At 36.0% G+C, this 18,931-nt stretch overlaps 1 protein-coding gene and 1 long non-coding RNA gene across 4 annotated transcripts in view; both read right to left on the bottom strand.

Moving 5' to 3' along the window:
* Positions 1-17,772, bottom strand: part of CMKLR2 (chemerin chemokine-like receptor 2) — a 100,970-nt gene extending 83,198 nt beyond the window's left edge. For both annotated transcript variants that reach the window (XM_074191539.1, XM_074191538.1), the window contains exons 1-2: positions 17,679-17,772; positions 13,397-13,760 (exon numbers count right to left, since the gene is read on the bottom strand). The gene's annotated coding sequence lies outside the window, so the exon portion shown is untranslated. The remainder of the gene's footprint in view (positions 1-13,396; positions 13,761-17,678) is intronic.
* The window catches only part of LOC141491025 (uncharacterized), a 44,054-nt gene continuing 42,894 nt past the window's right edge, over positions 17,772-18,931 (bottom strand). For both annotated transcript variants that reach the window (XR_012469437.1, XR_012469438.1), the window contains exon 3: positions 17,772-17,819. This is a non-coding gene — a long non-coding RNA (uncharacterized LOC141491025). The remainder of the gene's footprint in view (positions 17,820-18,931) is intronic.

The following is an 18,931-nucleotide window of genomic DNA, read 5'->3' as shown; positions in this document are numbered from 1 at the left end:
GACGGAACTGGGTAGTGGGCAACAAAGTTACCAGTTGGCACCTTTGCTTGTCATAGTACCCCATCTGGGGATGCTCCAGTAAAAAAGCCAGGGATCTCCTCTGGAAGAGCATTTTTCTGAATTCTGGAGTATTCTGTATACACAGAGGACTTCTGGCTTGCCCAGCTTCAGAACCAGACCTTGTCCATCTCTCCTTGTCTGTATTCCTAAGTCAGACTGGGGCAAAGTCAAAGAATTAACCCACCAGAATTCATTCTGGTATATTTTCTAGCTCTGCCTGGAGGACTTCGTCCAGAGTTATTTTTCTTCACGATGTTATTATATAAATTATATTTCTTTTGCTCTCCTTTCTTTTTATTTTATGCAATTCTTTTTTTTTTTAGTTTCTCTGGATTAATCCTTTTATCTTATTTTACACGAGCAATAATATTCCATTGCATTCACATACCCTTCTTTATTTGCTCATTCCTTAATTGATAACTTTTCTCATTTCCTATTGTTTTCAAAAACAAAACATGACTCTATGAATATTTTTGTATAATATTGGATCCTTTCTCTATTTCTTTGATCTCTTTCTTTGAGGCCCAGGTACAGTATTGCTAGGTCAAAAAGTATGCACAGTTTAATGTTATTTTTGGGTAGAGTTCCAAATTGTTTTCAAGAATAACTGCACTACAAACTATTGGGAAAATTGGAAGTTAGCATGGCAGAAACTTGGATTAGACCAATATCCCACACCCTATACCAAGATAAGATCAAAATGGGTATAGAATTTAGACATAGAAGACAACATTATAAGCAAATCAGGAGATTAAGGAATAGTTTACCTGTCAGATCTATGGAAGGGGAAGCAGTTTATGACTGAGGAAGAGATGGAAAACATCATTAAAAACAAACGATAATTTTGATCACATTAAATTGAAAAGCTTTTGCACAAACAAAATCACTTTAACCAAGATCAAAAGAAATGTAGTAAAATGGGAAACAATCTTTACAACTAATGATTCTGACAAAGGACTCATTTCTAAAATATACAGAGAACTGAGTCTTATTTATTTATTTTAGGTTTTTGCAAGGCAATGGGGTTAAGTGGCTTGCCCAAGGCCACACAACTAGGTAATTATTAAGTGTCTGAGACCGGATTTGAACCCAGGTACTCCTGACTCCAGGGCTGGTGCTTTATCCACTGCACCACCTAGCCATCCCCTAACTGAGTCATATTTTTAAAAAAAAGCCATTTCCCAATTGACAAATGGTCAAAGGACATGCAAAGGCAATTTATAGATGAGGAGATCAAAGTAATTCACAGCCATATGAAAAATTGCTCTAAATCATTACTTATTAGAGAAATGCAAATAAAGCTTCTCTGAGGTACCACCTCAGACCTCTCAGACTGGCCAGTATGACCAGAAAGGATAATGATCATTGTTGGAAGGGTTGTAGGAAATCTGGAACACTATTACACTGTTGATGGAGCTGTGAACTCATCCAACCTTTCTGGAGAGAAATTTGGAACTATGCCCAAAGGGCAACAAAAATGAGCAAACCCTTTGATCCATCAATACCACTATTGGGTCTATACCCTGAAGAGATGATGAAAAAGGATAAAAACATCACTTGTACAAAAATATTCATAGCAGCCCTGTTTGTGGTGACAAAGAATTGGAAATCAAGTAAATGTCCTTCAATTGGGGAATGGCTTAGCAAACTGTGGTATATGTATGTCATGGAACACTATTGTTCTATTAGAAACCAGGAGGGTTGAGAATTCAGGGAAGCCTGAAAGGATTTGCATGAACTGGTGCTGAGTGAGATGAGCAGAACCAGAAAAACACTGTACACCCTAACAGCAACATGGGGGTAATTATCAACTTTGATGGATTTGCTCATTCCATTAGTACAACAATCAGGGGCAATTTGTGGTTATCTTCGATGGAGACCACCATCTGTATCCAGAGAAAGAATTGTGGAGTTTGAACAATAACCAAGAGCTATTACCTTTAATTTAGAAAAAAAAAACAGATATCTTATTGTCTGATCTTGTTAACTCTTATACTTTTTGTTTCTTCCTTAAGGATATGATTTCTCTCTCATCACACTCAATTTGAATCAATGTTCAACATGGAAACAAAGTAGAGACTGACAGATTGCTTTCCGTGGGGGGGGGGGGGGTGTTGAGGTGAAGGAAGTAAGATTGGAGGAAAAATTGTAAAACTCAAATAAAATCTTTAATAAAATAAAATAAAATATATACATAACTGAGTCAAATTTATAAAAAAAAAAACAAGCCATTCCCCAATTGACAAATGGTCAAAGGATATGCAGAGGCAATTTATAGATGAGGAAATCAAAGCAATCCACAAAAATATTCATAGCAGCCCTGTTTGTGGTGGCAAAGAATTGGAAATTGAGTGAATGTCATCAGCTGGGGAATGGTTGAAAAAACTGTGGTATATGTACCTTATGGAACACTGTTATTCTATTAGAAACTAGAAGGGAGCCAGAGAAGCTTGGAAGGATTTTCATGAACTGATGCTGAGCGAGATGAGCAGAAGCAGAAGAATATTGTACACCATAACAACAACATGGCATTGATAAACAAACTTGATGGACTTGCTCATTTCTTCAGTGCAACAATCAGGGACAATTTTGAGGTATCTGCAATGGAGAATACCATCTGTGTTCAGAGAAAGAATTGTGGAGTTTGAACAAAGACTTTTTAATTTAAAAAAGGTGTCTTATTATGTAATTTTGTTATCTCTTATTTTTTTCCCTTGAGGATATGATTTCTTTCTCAACACATTCAATTTAGATCGATGTATAGCATGGAAACAATGTAAAGATTACCAGACTGCCTTCTGCCAGGATGGGGGAGGGAAGCGAGATCAGGGGGAAAATTATAAAATTCAAAAATAAATAAATTTTAAAAAATAACTGAACTAGTAATTCAGAACTTTGCTAACAACGCATTAATGAGTCTGTTTTCCCAGCATTTCCTTTAACAGTTTCCTTCCTTGTTTTTTTTTTGTCACCTTAGTGGGTGGGAGTTGAAACATCATCTAGATATAAATACTAGAAGTTGTACCCAGAAACACTATTCAGTAAACTTGACATCAAAAAAATTTTCCCAGACTGCTAGACTAAGGTAGTCCATATTATCTTGTTTTAGCAAAGTCTCCAGGGAGGAGGCGATATGTTAACATCACTCAATCAACATTGGTAAAATACAGGGAGAAAAAAGATTGTCATTTACAGTGATTTTCTAAGGATTTTATATATGCATATATATATATATATATATCTCCAAAGTTACAGCAAATAACGAAATGAGTAGATGTGTTGATATGAGTAACACAAGCCAAAAATATGTTTTAAGTAGATTCCAGTTACTACTCTTGAGAAAAAGCACAAGAGGATTAAAATTTAGTTTCATATGGTGTATTTCAGCTCTTAGCTGGCACAAATTCAGAATTCAAAATTGCCTTTACAACCAGTTAGAGAAATTAGAATTTAGCTCATCAGTGATAACAGAGGCAAGATTTTTTGTTGTTTTTGGATTTATGATTATCACTAGAATAGAGAACTCTCCATGTAGAAACTCCCTCTACCACTGCCAATGGGAAATTCCCAAGTAACTTAGGGAATCAAAAGAGTTTAAATGGTCCAAGGGTCCAATAGTTGAAGTTGTATTAGAGGCAGTACATCAACTCTGGTCTGTCTTTCTTTCTTTCTTTCTTTCTTTCTTTCTTTCTTTCTTTCTTTCTTTCTTTCTTTCTTTCTTTCTTTCTTCCTTCCTTCCTTCCTTCCTTCCTTCCTTCCTTCTTTCCTTCCTTCCTTTCTTCCTTCCTTCTTTGTTTCTTTCTTGTTTTTTTTGCATGGCAATGGGGTTAAGTGACTTGCCCAAGGTCACACAGCTAGTCACTCATTAAAGTATCTGCAGCTAGACCAGAACTCAGGTCCTCCTGACTGGGACTCCATCTACTGTGCCACCTAGCTGCCCCAACCCAGGTTTTTTTGAAGGTAAAACTGATTACTTGGTCACCTCTTTAATTAGAATTAAAACTACTGGATGATAAATTTTGTCAAATAATATCAGATTAATTGAGACTTATTGGAGATAAGCAATGTTCAAAGAAGGTCTATATGTGTGTTAATGAAGCAGCAAAATCTATTGATAGGAAGATGCCATGACAACTAATAGTGTACTATGTCTGACACATAGTAAAGGTTTAATAAATATTCTTGACTATTTATTTTAAAAGCAAAGATGAAACTATTGTCATATGTACAATTAGGAAATGATATACTATAGGAAGAGAAGAATAAAGAAAACTTTTTTTTCATCTAGGAAATAAGCTGCATCCTGGGATTGACTGTTAGAAGAAAAGTCTAGAAATTGTTATTTTTCTGTGATGAATCCTGGAAGCTCTTGCTTCCTCCTTCTCCCCTTGTTTTGGAAGTGTTTCATAATTCACTACATGTGGAAAATGTTATAACCTTTGTTTATGATTCTAAAAATACACAATATAATGTTTTCTACTCTCTGTTACCTCATACTCCTGAAGAAATTTAGGTTTTAAAAGGCAAAACTATTCTACATGTAATTAGATATCTTCTTTAACATAATAGAGGCAAATAGTGCAAATGGTAGATTTTTATTCTAATGACAAAATCAATAAAAAGTTCAAGAGAAAAAAGTCTCCATTATTATTTAAGTGAGTGGTAGAATTCAAGTGTTTTGAACATCCACTACCTCCTTCTTGAGGTTGTTTTTTCCACTCTCAGCTTCTATAACACCACTTACAAATGGTTCTCCTTTTATGTATCTTAAAGGTCTTTCTCAATTTCCTCCTGCATCTTCTCCTCACTAACTGTGGGAACTTTTCAACATTTTGTCCTAAACCCTCTTTCCTTGGCACACATTTCCCCTTAATCTTGTATGGATTCAATCAACATCTCTTTGCAGATAATTTCCAGATTTATCCTCTCTCTTCTGACTTCCAGCTCCACATTTCTAACCTTCTACTAAACCTGTCCAGAAAGATGTCCTTTCATAACAAATTCAGCCCAACGTATTATCCTCAAAACACATTCCTCTTTTAAACTTCCCTATTTCTAGTAAGGGAACTTGAAGGTTCTCTAGCTTGGTAGAAACTGGTGGAGCATGCATGTCTTGCCATTAGAATTATTTTTGAAAGACTATATCTTTGATTTCATCAGTGTAGGGAGCTTCCAGGGAGGAATTTCCCATACCAATGCAGCACAAAAACCTGCTCTGCCACTTACTCATCAAGAATTATTTGGGGCACTGTAAGCTTAAGTGAGTTGGCCAAGTTTGCTCAATCAGTATATATCAGAGGTGGGATTCAAATTCAGATCTTCTTGAACTGAGGCAAATTCTAACTCTATGCCATATTGCTTTTCTGTCACTGCCATAAACTTTGGAAAGTCCACCATGATAGAGACCTTTGAAAGGGGAAATAAGTCCTCTTTATTCATGTACTCTATGTGCTGCTAAATCTCTGGACTCACAAAGATTATTAGGATTTAAATCATGGGAACAATTCAGTTTATATTCTATTAAATATTATAACATATTATATATGTTAGATTGTGAGCTCCCTGAAAACTGAAACTCTTTCTTTTTAATTCACTTGCAATAACACTTAACATAATGCTTTGCACAAAGGAAATGTTTGACAAACGCCTCATTCATTTATTCATTTTTCTTTTATTTTGTTGTGCTTTGTTTTGATTCACTTTGAAAACGGGAATTCCTAAAGTCATGGTACATATTAAGTTACTCACTATGTTAACAGGATCTTAAAAAAGGAAGCATTAGAATATGAAAATATTTAGTCAGGACAAAAATTAAGAATAAAATAACAGGAAAACAATCTCATACCATTTCTGACTAAATATAGTCTCTCTTTTTTTTATTACCACCTGACTATACTCCTGGATTTCCTCATGCCCTTTGGACTCCTCATCCTGCAAGATGGCATCAATCCTGAAACAAACTCCTCTATATCCTTTGCTCCTGGGGTCCCTCCTTCCCTGTAATTAGAGAAGTTGGAGGATAGACAGTGGAGAGTTCTTCCCAATTCTCTAAGGAGAGCACAATCTCATAATTTCTCATTCATGGACTTCATTATATCCCCATTATGGGTATCCTTCCCTATCTCTATTTTTAACATTTTTCTAAAAAAAGTGTTGTCTTTTCCCCTTATACTGTGAGCTACTTGAGGTCAGGTTCTGTCTTTTGCCTTCCTTTGTATCCCCAAGTTCTACATGTTGAGTTTGAAGTGCTTTTGGAATATCCAGGTGAAGATGTCAATCTGGCAGTTGGTTGGAATTTAGGAGAGATGAAGGTTGGGTTTATAGATCTGAAAGTCCTCACTTTTGCTTTTATAAATAAAGCATATTTTTGTTGAAGTAGTTCATTTTTTTTCTTTTATGACACTTAATGCATATGGTTTCCACCAATCCCCCATTCATATAACTAAAGGTTTTGCAGATCTCTTTCTCTGGGATTTCAGAACATAACTTCTTTCCTTTTAAGGCTGGAATACTAGGAGATCATAATACATTGTAGGTGCATTGGTAAATACCTTCTGGCTCAGCAGAGCTGCCACTGTCCTTTGGGGGAGTCTTAGGGCTGTTCTTTTGCTGAGCCCGGGACCTCTGCTCTTCTGTTATTTTTTCTGTGCTGCTCTATGATGGATGCATCCACTGGTCCTGGATGCTTCTACCCTTCCTGCTGCTGCTGCTCTCTGCTACCACCTGCTGGTCGTTGGCTACCAGGCTATCTCAGGGGGAGCATTTGGCCAGCTCTTTAATTTGACAGTCCCAGAGGACTTCTTTAGTTCTTTTGTGATGTAAATTCTCCAAGCAGTTGCACCCAGTTGGCTAGACAGAATTTCTGAAGTCTGCATTTTGAGTGCCCTTTCTTCAGCTTCTTGGAGATTTCCTCAGTCTAAATTATTATCAGAGTTATAGTCTAAAATTCCTTTTAATCTATATTATTATATCCTTCAATTACAAACCTGTGACCCCTTCAAATGATCCCAGAGATCTGCTTAGCAAAATTATAAAGACACTGAATCAAATTGTGATGAAGGAATTCCTCTAATCCTATTTTTGTCCTACCTGTTCAGTGAAGAAGCTCAGGAGTAATACCAAAAAGGGGTTGGTGGCTTTTTGTGTATATTTCTCTCAGCCAAAAATTGCTCATCTTCCTATAGGATAGCCAACAAATTATAATATACAGTAGAATTTTGTATTATCTACTCCTTTCTTTAAAGACATAGTCTTTAAAACTAAAGACTGCTATATCAACCAAAGAAAACTGCTCTTGACTGGGCAAGACAATAGAATCATAGATCCTATGGACTATGGAAGAACCCACTGATTGATGTCTCTGCCTCAAAGGTCTACTTGAGCCAGTCCAGCTTCTACTCAGCTGTCAAACTGACCGATATTGAAGGACTAGGAGTCAAATAAACTTTCATAAAGTACAAGTCTGACCTTGTTATCACTATATTCAGTAAACTACAGTGGCTCACTATTACCTCTAGGATCAAATATAAAATCCTCTGCTTACTGTTTAAAGCCTTTCATAATCATCACCACTCCTTTTTTGATCTTATACCTTACATTACTCCATGTACTCTACAATCCAATGTTACTGGCCTCTTTGCTGTTCCTCTCACAGGATGTATTCATTCTTTAGATGAGAGACATCTTCACTGGCTATTTGCTAAACCTGGAATTCTCTCTCCTAATCTCTACCTCCTGGCTTCTCCAAGAAGCGTTCCCCATTTTTTCTTATTCTTAGTGTCTTTCTTCTAAGATTATCTCTAATTTATCCTGGATGTGTGTATTTATATATGTATGTATGAAGATATTTATATGCAGATGTACACACCTTGTTTGTATATCACTATTTACATTTTGTCTCCCCATTAGACTGTGAGCTCCTTTACAGCAAAGACTGTCTTTTACCTTTCTTTGTTACCCTAGCAATTACTACAAAGTCATTTCAGTTGTGTACAACTCTTTGAGAGGTGTTTGATAAATACTGGCTGATGACTTAAAGTTTTCTTTGATGAGACTGGAATCAGAGAAAGACATTGGGCTTTTTTGTTTGTTTATGTTTTTAGGTTTTTGCAAGGCAATGGGGTTGAGTGTCTAAGGCAGATTTGAACTCAGGTACTCCTGACTCCAGGACTGTTGCTCTATCCACTGCGCCAGCTAGTCACCCCAGAAAAAGACATTGTTAAGTAAAAATTAATTCAAAATGGATCCTTTCTAAAACTAAAATTTGAGCAATGGAAATATTGATTTAATTATTTTTGCCTACAACTTTTGAGTAAGATGTACATTACTAAAGCAAAGTGTGATTTTCATGTCTTCCCATTTCTTGATTTGAGGATAGAAATTGTTAACAATTAGAAATAAATTTGACATTTGAATTTTGTTTTCCCCTCTTTTCCAGCATACCTCGTGACTTGTGAGAGACCTTTTGTTCTGGCCAAAATGCTTGTTAAATATCCACCCCAGATATTGCAAGCCAGCAAGTAGCTGATATATGTAATAAAAGCAGGAATCTACCCTTCCAAGATAGACTTAACTTTTTCAACTTTTTTTTAAACTATTTTGTTTTTGCCTCTGGTTTTATTTGCATGCTAATGAGGAAGAGCTATGGGATTCAATGCATACAGTGCCAAGCTTGAAGTGAGGAAGACTCATCTTCTTGAGTTCAAATCTAGTCTCAAACACTAGCTGTGTGACCCTGGGAAAGTCATTTAATTCTATTTGCCTCAATTCTCTCATCTATAAAAAGAGCTGGCAAAGGAAATGGCAAACCACTCCAGTATATTTGCCAAGAAAATACTAAGTGGGGTAACAGAGAGTCAGTCATGGTTGAAAATGACTGAACAGCAACAATAAAGAAGCAGTATGAAAGTTAAAGGGATCTTGACCCCAATCTCAGTTTCATTATATGGAGTTGCTAAAAACAGTGTGAGGACACAAATGAACAATCTGGGGTTTAAAAGGAAATGAAAGAATCTTCCAACTGGAAGACAGATAGTTATGTAAAGTCAGAAAAACTATACTATACAAAAATTGGTGAAAAGACTAGAATAGATTTAATCTTTTTTGTTTTTTAGTTTTTGCAAGGTAATGGGGTTAAGTGACTTGCCCAAGGCCACACAGCTAGGTAATTAATAAGTGTCTGAGGCCAGAATTGAACTCAGGTACTCCTGACGCCAGGGCTGGTGCTCTATCCACTGTGCCACCTAACTACCCCAGATTTAATCTTTAAAAAACTTTTTTTGTAAAAAGAAGACATTTTATTTAGAAAGATTTTACAAATAAAGGCAATGGTGCCATACCAATCAAACTATCAAATAACTACTTTGCTGAGCTAGAAAAAATAGTAAAAAAATTCAGCTGGAGCAACAAAAGGCCAAGAATAGCAAGGGAACTGATGAAGAAAAAAAAAATGCAAAGGAAAGTGGCCTAGCTCTACCAGATCTAAAACTATACTATAAAGCAGCAGTCATCCAAACTGCCTGGTACTGGTTAAGAAATCGAGTAATAGATCAGTGGATTAGGATAGGGTCAAAAGGAACTGCAGTGAATGGCTACAGTCATCTACTATTTGACAAACCTAAAGACATCAGTTTCTGGGATAAGAATTCACTATTTGACAAAAATTCTTGGGAAAACTGGAAAATAGTGTGGTAAAAACTAGGCATAGATCCACATCTCACACCCTATACCAAATTAAGGTCAAAATGAGTACAGGATGTAGACATAAAGGGTGATTCCATAGATAAAATAAATAGACCAAGAAATACTCTATCTGAACTATGGAAAGGGAATATATTTATGACCAAACAAAACTAGAGCACATTAGAAACTGCAAATGAATAACATGGACTATATTAAATTAAACAGTTTTTTTTTCCACTAATAAAATCAATGCTGTCAAAATTAGAAGGAAAGCAGAAAGCTGGGAAACAATTTTCACAACTAGGAGTTCTGATAAAGACCTCAATTCTAAAATATATATATATATAGAGAGAGAGAGAGAGAATTGTATCAAATTTATAAGGTCACAAGTCATTTCCCAATTGATAAATAGTCAAAGGATATGAACAGTTTTCAAATGAAGAAATTAAAGCTATATATAATCACATGAAAAACAATGCTCCAAATTACTGATTAGAGAAATGCAAATTAAAACAAGAATAAGGTATCATTTCACACCTATTAGATTAGTGCAGATGAAGAAAAAGGGAAGATGATCAATGTTGGAGAGGTCGTGGGAGGATTGGGACATTGATGCATTGCCGGTGGAGTTGTGAACGGATCCAACTTTTATGGAGAACGAAATGGAACTATGCCCAAAGAGCAATAAAATTGCTCATTCCCTTAGACTCAGCAATTCCAATTCTGAAGAAATTATATAAAAAAGGAAAAAGTCCTACATGTTTCAAAATATTCATAGCAGTTCTTTTTTGTAGTGGCAAAGAATTGGAAATTGAGGGGATGTCCATTAATTGGAGAATGGCTAAACAAGTCATGGTACATGAATACTGTGGAATATTATTGTTCTATAAGAAACCATAAATGGTCGAACTCTAGAGATGCATGGAATGACTTATGGGATCTGATGCTGAGCAAAGGGAGCAGAACCATGAGAACAATCTAAACATCAACAGCATTATGAGATGAACAACCCTGATGGAAGCAGCTCTTCTCTGCAGTCCAGAGAGTTAAGACAACTGTATTGGACTAGCTATGGACTATATTATTCCCATCCAAAGGAAGAAAAATAAAACAAAACAAACACACACAAAAAAACAATCCTTCCAAATCTGATGAACATGTTATAAAAATTATCTCTTATGTATCTCTTTCTCTTAATCCTAATTCTTCATACCAAAATATCTGTAAACATATTTATCAAAATATGCATGGACAATGCTGTTTGCCGCTGAGGGGAGGGTGGGAAGGGAGGATGGAAGGAAATTTTATAAGTTAAAAATATACATGTGCATATGGATGAAAATAAATTTAAAAAAACTTGCTTTTATATGTTATAAGGAAAAATAAAATAAAGGTAGTGGGGTTAAGTGACTTGTCCAAGGTCTCACAGTTAGGCAATAATTAAGTGTCTGAGGTAGGATTTGAACTCAGGTCCTTCTGATTCCAGGGCTGGTGTTCTATTCACTGTACCTACTAGCTACCTCAGTATAGATGTAATCTTTTTTATTTTATTTTTATTTTGGGGGGGGTTGTATTCAATTTTATTTCTTTTTTCTCAAGGGAAGAGGTAGGAGACAAAGAAAATAGATACTTGTTCATTGGAGATAAAAAAAAAACCCAAAGTACATTAGGTAAGAAATAATTATAGTCTAATCCAAAAGGAAAATCACTCACCCTTTTAGACTAAGTTCTTTGAATTTGATATTGAGACTACCTTTTGCCTTTTTAATATTCCCAGTCCCCGGCACACAGAAATTTTTTTTTATTTTAAAGATTTTATTTATTTTTGAGTTTTACAATTTTCCCCCTAATCTTGCTGCCTGACCCCCGACCCCCCACTGAAGGCAATTTGCCAGTCTTTACATTGTTTCCATGGTATACATTGATCCAAATTGAATGTGATAAGAGAGGAATCATATCCTTAAGGAAGAAAAATAAAGTATGGGAGATAGCAAGATTACATAATAAGATATCAGTCCCCCCCCCCCCCCTAAATTAAAGGTAATAGTTCTTGGTCTTTGTTCAAACTTCACAGTTCTTTCTCTGGATACAGATGATATTCTCCATCGCAGATAAACCCCAAATTGCCCCGATTGTCGCACTGATGGAATGAGCAAGTCCATCAACGTTGATCATCACCCCCATGTTGCTGATAGGATGTACAGTGTTTTTCTGGTTCTGCTCATCTCACTCAACAAAAGTTCATGCAAATCCTTCCAGGCTTCCCTGAATTCCCAGCCCTCTTGGTTTCTAATAGAACAATAGTGTTCTATGACTGTTGGGATCCAGGGTTTCTAAGCTGCTTGACACAGTCGTGGCAAGAAGACTCAAGGCGGTCACACCGCCTGATGGAACAACATTTCCTTCAATATATATAGGGATTCCATGCATACCAATATTTATAGGTCTATTATTGATTGCAATACTTACTCATCCTAATAGTGGAATGACTATAAAGGAAAGATTCCAGAGAAATTTTCTGAATAAAACAGATTGTAAACTCTGTCCAAATTTAACAGGAGCACCTCTCCCTGAGACATACAAAAGGCTTCAACATTATGAAATCTCTGGAAAATCCAACACTGGAAATTCCAAGGAGATGTCAGAATATATACAGGGAAAACAGATACAAGATGGGTTAAATAGAATTCCAAGGAAATTAACAGTTTTGCCACCCTTACCATACACAGGAATATGTGAAAAAGATGGTGAAAGAATAGTTAGTATAGGTGACCGATATGTGAACTCTAACAGCCTTAGTTTTTTGGGAAAGAATAAAAAAGTCACAGAAACCATGGTTTCTACCAACAAGGGCTGAAAAGAAAATTAGTTATTGTAAGAATTAACGGATGGGTGGACAAACATAACAACCCTCACTATAGATTGTTAAGGGAGTGTATTGAAGAACATTACACAGAAAATATAAAAAACTTTTCATTAAATGAATGGCTTAATTAATAACTTTAAATGAATTAACAATTATACAATGCAGTAATAAACTAGGTAACAGACAGGTTGAGGTCATCATGGTTTGAGCAGGGATAAAAAAATCAATTAACTATATGATTGATAATTAAACTTGTAATCACATGATTAAACTTGTAACCATATGAATTATATGATTGATAATGAAAATTGTACATTTTTGTAACCAAGGAAATCATCTTAGCTTGCTTGCTTGATGCATACATGATTCTGAGACTATAAAAATTAATCTGAGCAGCAGACAGTCAGTCAACCTGCTCCTGCCTTAACCCCCGTGTTGACTCAACTCATTTTGCTGACTCTATCCCTCCTGTCAGGTTCCAAGGACCCCATGGAGGCTGGACCCCCGCACATGATATACATATACCACAGTTTGTTAAGCCATTCCCCAATTGAAGGACATTTACTTGATTTCCAATTCTTTGCCACCAATAGTTTTAATCTTAACTAAAAGTTTGTCTTTTTGTCTAAAATATATAAATTATATTTTTGTCTAAAATTATATGTCTCTCTTTGTAAAAAGTGATTCCTCTTCTCACTCTCTTCTTACCCTGTCTTCCAAATTTATCATTCCAATGAAACTGTTCTCCTTAAAGTTATCAAAAATGTCTTAGTTGCCAAATTCACTGACCTTTTCTCCATACTCATTCTGCTTGACCTCTTTTAACATTGTTGATCTCTCTCTTCTCTCTGGGTTTTTGGGACACCTGGTTCTCCTCCTACTTCTCTGATCTCTTCTTCTCTGTCTCCTTTGCTGGTTCCTCCTTCAGATCACATTCCCTAGGCATAGGTGTCCCTCAGGGTTCTGTACTGGGTCTTCTCTTCTCCCTCAATGCTCTTTCATTTGATCTTCTCATCAACTCTCATGGATTTAATTAGCATCTCTATGCTGATGATTCTCTATCCAACCTATCCTGCTCCAAACTATTTGCTCACTTTCAGTCTCACATCTGAGATGCCTTTCAGACATCTCAAACTGGATGTGCAGGATACATCTGAAATTAAATATGTCCAAAATGGAACTCATTATCTTCTCCCTAAACTCTTCTTACCTTCCCTATTTACTGTAAAGGGCAACACCATCCTCCCAGTCTCTCAGGCTCACAACCTGGAAGTTCTGCCTCACTATCTCTCCTCCCGCATATCCAAGTTGTTGATTTTCCCATGAGGCATCTCTCATATACCTTCACCCCTCTGACACTGCCAATACTCTAGTGCACAGCCTCATCACCTTATACCTGGGCTATTGTCATAGCCCACTAGCAGGTCTACCTGCCTCAAGTCTCTTTTCTACTCCAATTACTCTCTTTTCAATCTCTAAAATGATTTTTTTTTCTAAAACTAGATCCTATCACCTCATGCTTTCTCTTCAGTAAAGTCCAAAGGCTTCTTATTGACTCCTGGATGGAATAAAAAATGTTCTGTTTGGCATTCAAAATTCTTCATAGGGGCGGCTAGGTGGCACAGTGGATAAAGCACCGGCCCTGGAGTCAGGAGTACCTGGGTTCAAATCTGGTCTCAGACACTTAATAATTACCTAGCTGTGTGGCCTTGGGCAAGCTACTTAACCCCATTTGCCTTGCAAAAAAAAAAAACCTAAAAAAAAATTCTTCATAACTTAGCCCCCCTCTTATCTTTCCAGTCTTCTTACAACTTCCCTTTTCTTATACCCTACACAGTCTGATCCAGTGATACTGGCCTAATGGATGGTTTACATTAGTAAAACATTCCATCTGTCTGCCCCAGATATTTTCTATTTTTTTTAACTTTTATTTATTTACGGTAATGGGGTTAAGTGACTTGCTCAGGGTCACACAGCTAGGCAATTATTAAGTGTCTGAGGTCAGATTTGAGCACAGGTCTTCCTGCCTCCAGGACCAGGGCTCTATCCACTGTGCGGCCTAGCTGCCCCTTTCCCAGGTATTTTCTCTAGCTGCTCCTAACCCTGAAATGCTCTTTCTCCTCCACTCTACCTATTGATTTCCTTTAAGTCCCAGCTAAAATTCTATCTTTTACTGGAAGTAAAAGTATCCCTCTTAATTCTAGAACATTAATTATGTCTTGTATAAATTATATTTCTCTCTTTGTAAATATTTTTTGTACATTACCCCCTCCATTAGACTGCAACATCTTTTGCCTTTTTTTGTATCCTCAGTGGCACAGTTGCCAGTCCACAAACACTAGTAACACTGGTATTTAAAAATGTATATTGATTGACTGATAGCTTGTAAACCTCTCCTGACTTTTGCTGCTTCCCTAGATTTGTGGTGGGTTATGCAGTATGGGGTAGCTAGATGGTGCTTTGGAGAGCTTACCAGACCTGGAATCAGGAGGACCTGAGTTCAAACCCAACCTTAGATATTTGAGACTTACTAAATGTCTGACCTTGGGCAAGTCACTTAACCCCATTGCCTTGCAAAAATAAAAAATAATATTAGTAAAAGGGGTGGCTGGGTGACAGTGGATAGAGTACCAGACCTGGAGACAGCAAGACTTATCTTTCTGAATTAAAATCTGACCTCAAACATTTACTAGGTTTGTGATCTGAGGCAAGTCATTTAGCCTAATTTGTCTCAGTTTCCTCAGCTGTAAAATGAGCTGGAGAAGGAAATGGTTAAAAAATTTCAGTAATCTGCCAAGAAAACCCTAATGGAATTATGAAGAATTAGATATGACTGAAATGAGTAGCAACAATAAAATACACTAAAAAAAAACCCCTTTAATTCTTCCTTACTAAACTGTTGTACCCTAGCAATTGATTATAGAGATGCCACAATTGAATGAACAGCAGTAGATGCCAACATGCAGTAAAGGACAACAAAGAAGAAAAGAGAGGCATCTGAAAAAAAGCAGACCTTGGGTTTCCTCAACTGTAAAATGAGGGGGTTAGACTAGAAAGCCATCCATTCCCATATCTATGATATTGTAATGATCATTCCAAATTATAGATGGGTTAGGTTAGGAGGTAGAACCTCCTAGGTTCACCACCTAGCTAGCCCACAATGCATAACCCACCACAAATCTAGGGAATCGGTTAGCTAAAGTCAGGAGAGGTTTACAAGCTATCATTCAATCAATATACATTTTAAAATACCAGTGTTACCAATGTTTATGTGCCAGCAATTGTGCCATGACACTGAGGAAACAAAAAGAAGCAAAAGATAATGTCTGTTCTCAAAGATGGGTTAGGAAAAAAAAAGATGGGTTAGGAGAGGGTGAGTGACTAAACATCAAATATCTAAGATAGAATTTGAACTAGGATTTTTATGACTTCATGTCTTGAAATATATATATATATATATATATATATATATATATATATATATGAATTAGAGTAGGTAGTATTGCATAATATGTGGTATAAACTATTCCGCATTAATTTTAATAATTATTAACACCTAGGCTACAATTTGCCTAGTGGCAAAGATCCTAAGGGAGCAGTGTGCCAATTAGCACCCTCTTGTGGGAATCCCTATCCTTCAAGGAATGAATCATTGCTTCCACCAAGACTATAGTACACTAAGGGATTAAAGTGCTTTGGGAACCATGTTCCTTGGAATCACTGCCTTTCATAGTAACACATATACCTTGAAGTCCAATGCTGTTCCAAAGTTCAAAAAACAATTATGTAGTAATTAGTCACAAAAAATTTTGCTTTTGCAGGAGAAAAAAGGAGGTAACTATTCTCTTACCATGCAGGGAGGATGGCAAGACCTAACCCTGTCTCCCCCATTATCCCCAGGTCCAGTAGGCTAGTGATTTGGATATATAACAAGTTCCATATTTCTATATAGCAAGTCCAATAGTGTCAAAGACAAATAGAACAGGTAGATCCCTGCAGGTCACATTGATTTAGAGAATTTCAGATTAACATTATTTATGTTGTATTTTTTTATTTCTTTTGTTAAATATTTCCCAATTATATATATTAATCTGATTCTAGCTTCATTATGAAGTTTAAAGGCTCTATAAGGCCACAGGCTGTGAGTCTGACACCTTTAGTTAGACCACTGAAACCGGGTTTTTTCCTGAGTTGATTAATAAAGATTAAGGAATAAGAGGTAGAGGAAATTTAAGGGAGCCAGGTCTCTAGGCAATTGAGTCTTTTAAAAAAATTTTCTATTTAAGGCAATGGAGTTGCCTTAGTGACTTGCCCAAGATCATACAGCTAGGCAATTATAAAGTGTCTGAGGCTGGATTTGAACTCAGGTTCTCCTGACTCCAGGGCCAGTGCTCTATCCATTGTGCCAACTAGTTGCTCCACAATTGAGTCTTAACATATATGTATCTTGGAGAATGGGTCCATCCAAATCAAACTGGTTTTTAATCACTTCATAGCTTCTCTCTCTCTCTCTCTCTCTCTCTCATTCCAGAATCACTGAAAGTCAGGTAGAAGGGACTTCACAAGCCTTCTAGATCAATCTACATATGAACAACAATTTCTTCTACAATTTCCCCATTGTAAAAGAGCTTTGAGATGCTAAACTAGTGAACTGGAGTAACTGGGAACAGTTTTGAGGAAGTAAAAGAGGAAGAAGATGCAGAAAATGGTTAAGAAGACAACAATCCTATTGAATTTAACTGACAGTCTTTTTCCCCTCCACTTAAAAACTGTATGAATAAGACAATTTTGATGACTAGGCCTAATATTTTGTTTCTCCTAACTAGGAGAGATCTCTACTCTATGTTTAAGATGTTTATCTTCTGGTGCATTTATATAAAATGAACAGTTAGGGTAACTGATAAAGTGGTTATTAACAATTGTTCAGTAGACTCAATAGTGACTTTAAAATTTTTTTTTATTGTTTTTTGAATTTTGCAATTTTTTCCCCCTATCTCGCTTCCCTCCCCAACCCCCCATAGAAGGCAGTCTGATAGTTTTACATTTCAACAGTGACTGTTGATTGACTTACAGTTTTGTTAAGAGTATTCCTTAAAGAATATCAATGAAGTGGATCCTATTTCTCAGGACACTCCATTCCTTTTTAGAAAAATTCTAATAGTTGAGAAGTTATTCATTCTATCAGTTACTTCCTTCTTCAATGGAAAAACCACTGTTAGGAAAAGAGAAAGGCAATTTAAGGCTTGGATCTTAAAGTAGAGGGTATATGTGCATTAAGAAGTAGAATGACCACTCCATAGCAAATGTACATTGCTTGATGAAGCTTAATAACTTGGTTGTAATTTTAAAAATCAAAATGTTAATTGCTATAAGGTAAATGGATTTCAAATTATTTGTTTATAACCTGGGAGGTCAGGTAGAATTAGTATGATCACAGGGCCTCTTGACATAGAAGTCCTTAAACTGTTTTTTACATTTGATTTCAATGTAAATAGTTTGATTTACATTGATTTCAATGTAAATGTAAATAGTTTCTTTTGTAATTCAATGTCTTTTATTTTATGCATTTAAAGTATTCTGAGAAGGGGTAATGAACTTTACCAATGAGATATCTCGATACAAATTTATTGAGAATATTATGGTACATAACAATTCCTTATAAAGATTCAAAAGATAGTCTTAGGATCAAACAAATGACATTTAACTAAAATGCAAACCTCAGAGGAAAGAAGGCTGTAATGTGTATTTACAAAAGCTAGTTAGCTAAAATTGTATTTGCCTGGACAGATTCACTCTGATCAAGGGTTCTAACTTTATTGTTAGGATTGTTGAACTGCCAAGCCCTTTTACCCTTTATTAGGACTAGTTATATTTTCTTTACCAGATACTTGGAATTATATTTTTCATATATTTTCTCTTTTATCCTTGTTTGTTGTCAATTATCTTCATTTCTTTGCTAAGATCCAGGTAGATTTGAAATAACCAAAAGTTATTCTAAAGGAAAGTTAATCAACTTTCTTTTAGTAACTGAAAAAAAACAGGTTCATTGGTAAGACACTTTAAACTTTAATGATTCTCTATTGCCTTAAGAATAAAATAGAAAAATCCTATCCTGGCACCCTCCCTTCATGAATTCTTTGTTCTAATCAATCTGGTCTGATTATTGCTCTCTATAAATGCTAATTTTCTTCTACTTTGACACCTTTGCACAAGTAATCTCTCATGTCTGGAATGCACTCCTTCATCTCCTCTGCCTCATAAAATCCCTAGCTGCATTGAAAGCACAAATATGGTACTTTCCTACAGTAAGGTCCTCCCTGATCC

The sequence above is a fragment of the Macrotis lagotis genome, chromosome 6, assembly GCF_037893015.1.
Source record: "Macrotis lagotis isolate mMagLag1 chromosome 6, bilby.v1.9.chrom.fasta, whole genome shotgun sequence".
NCBI lineage: Eukaryota > Metazoa > Chordata > Mammalia > Peramelemorphia > Peramelidae > Macrotis > Macrotis lagotis.
The sequence above is the reverse complement of the archived record's forward strand: the minus strand, read 5'-3'. Positions and strand labels throughout refer to the sequence as shown.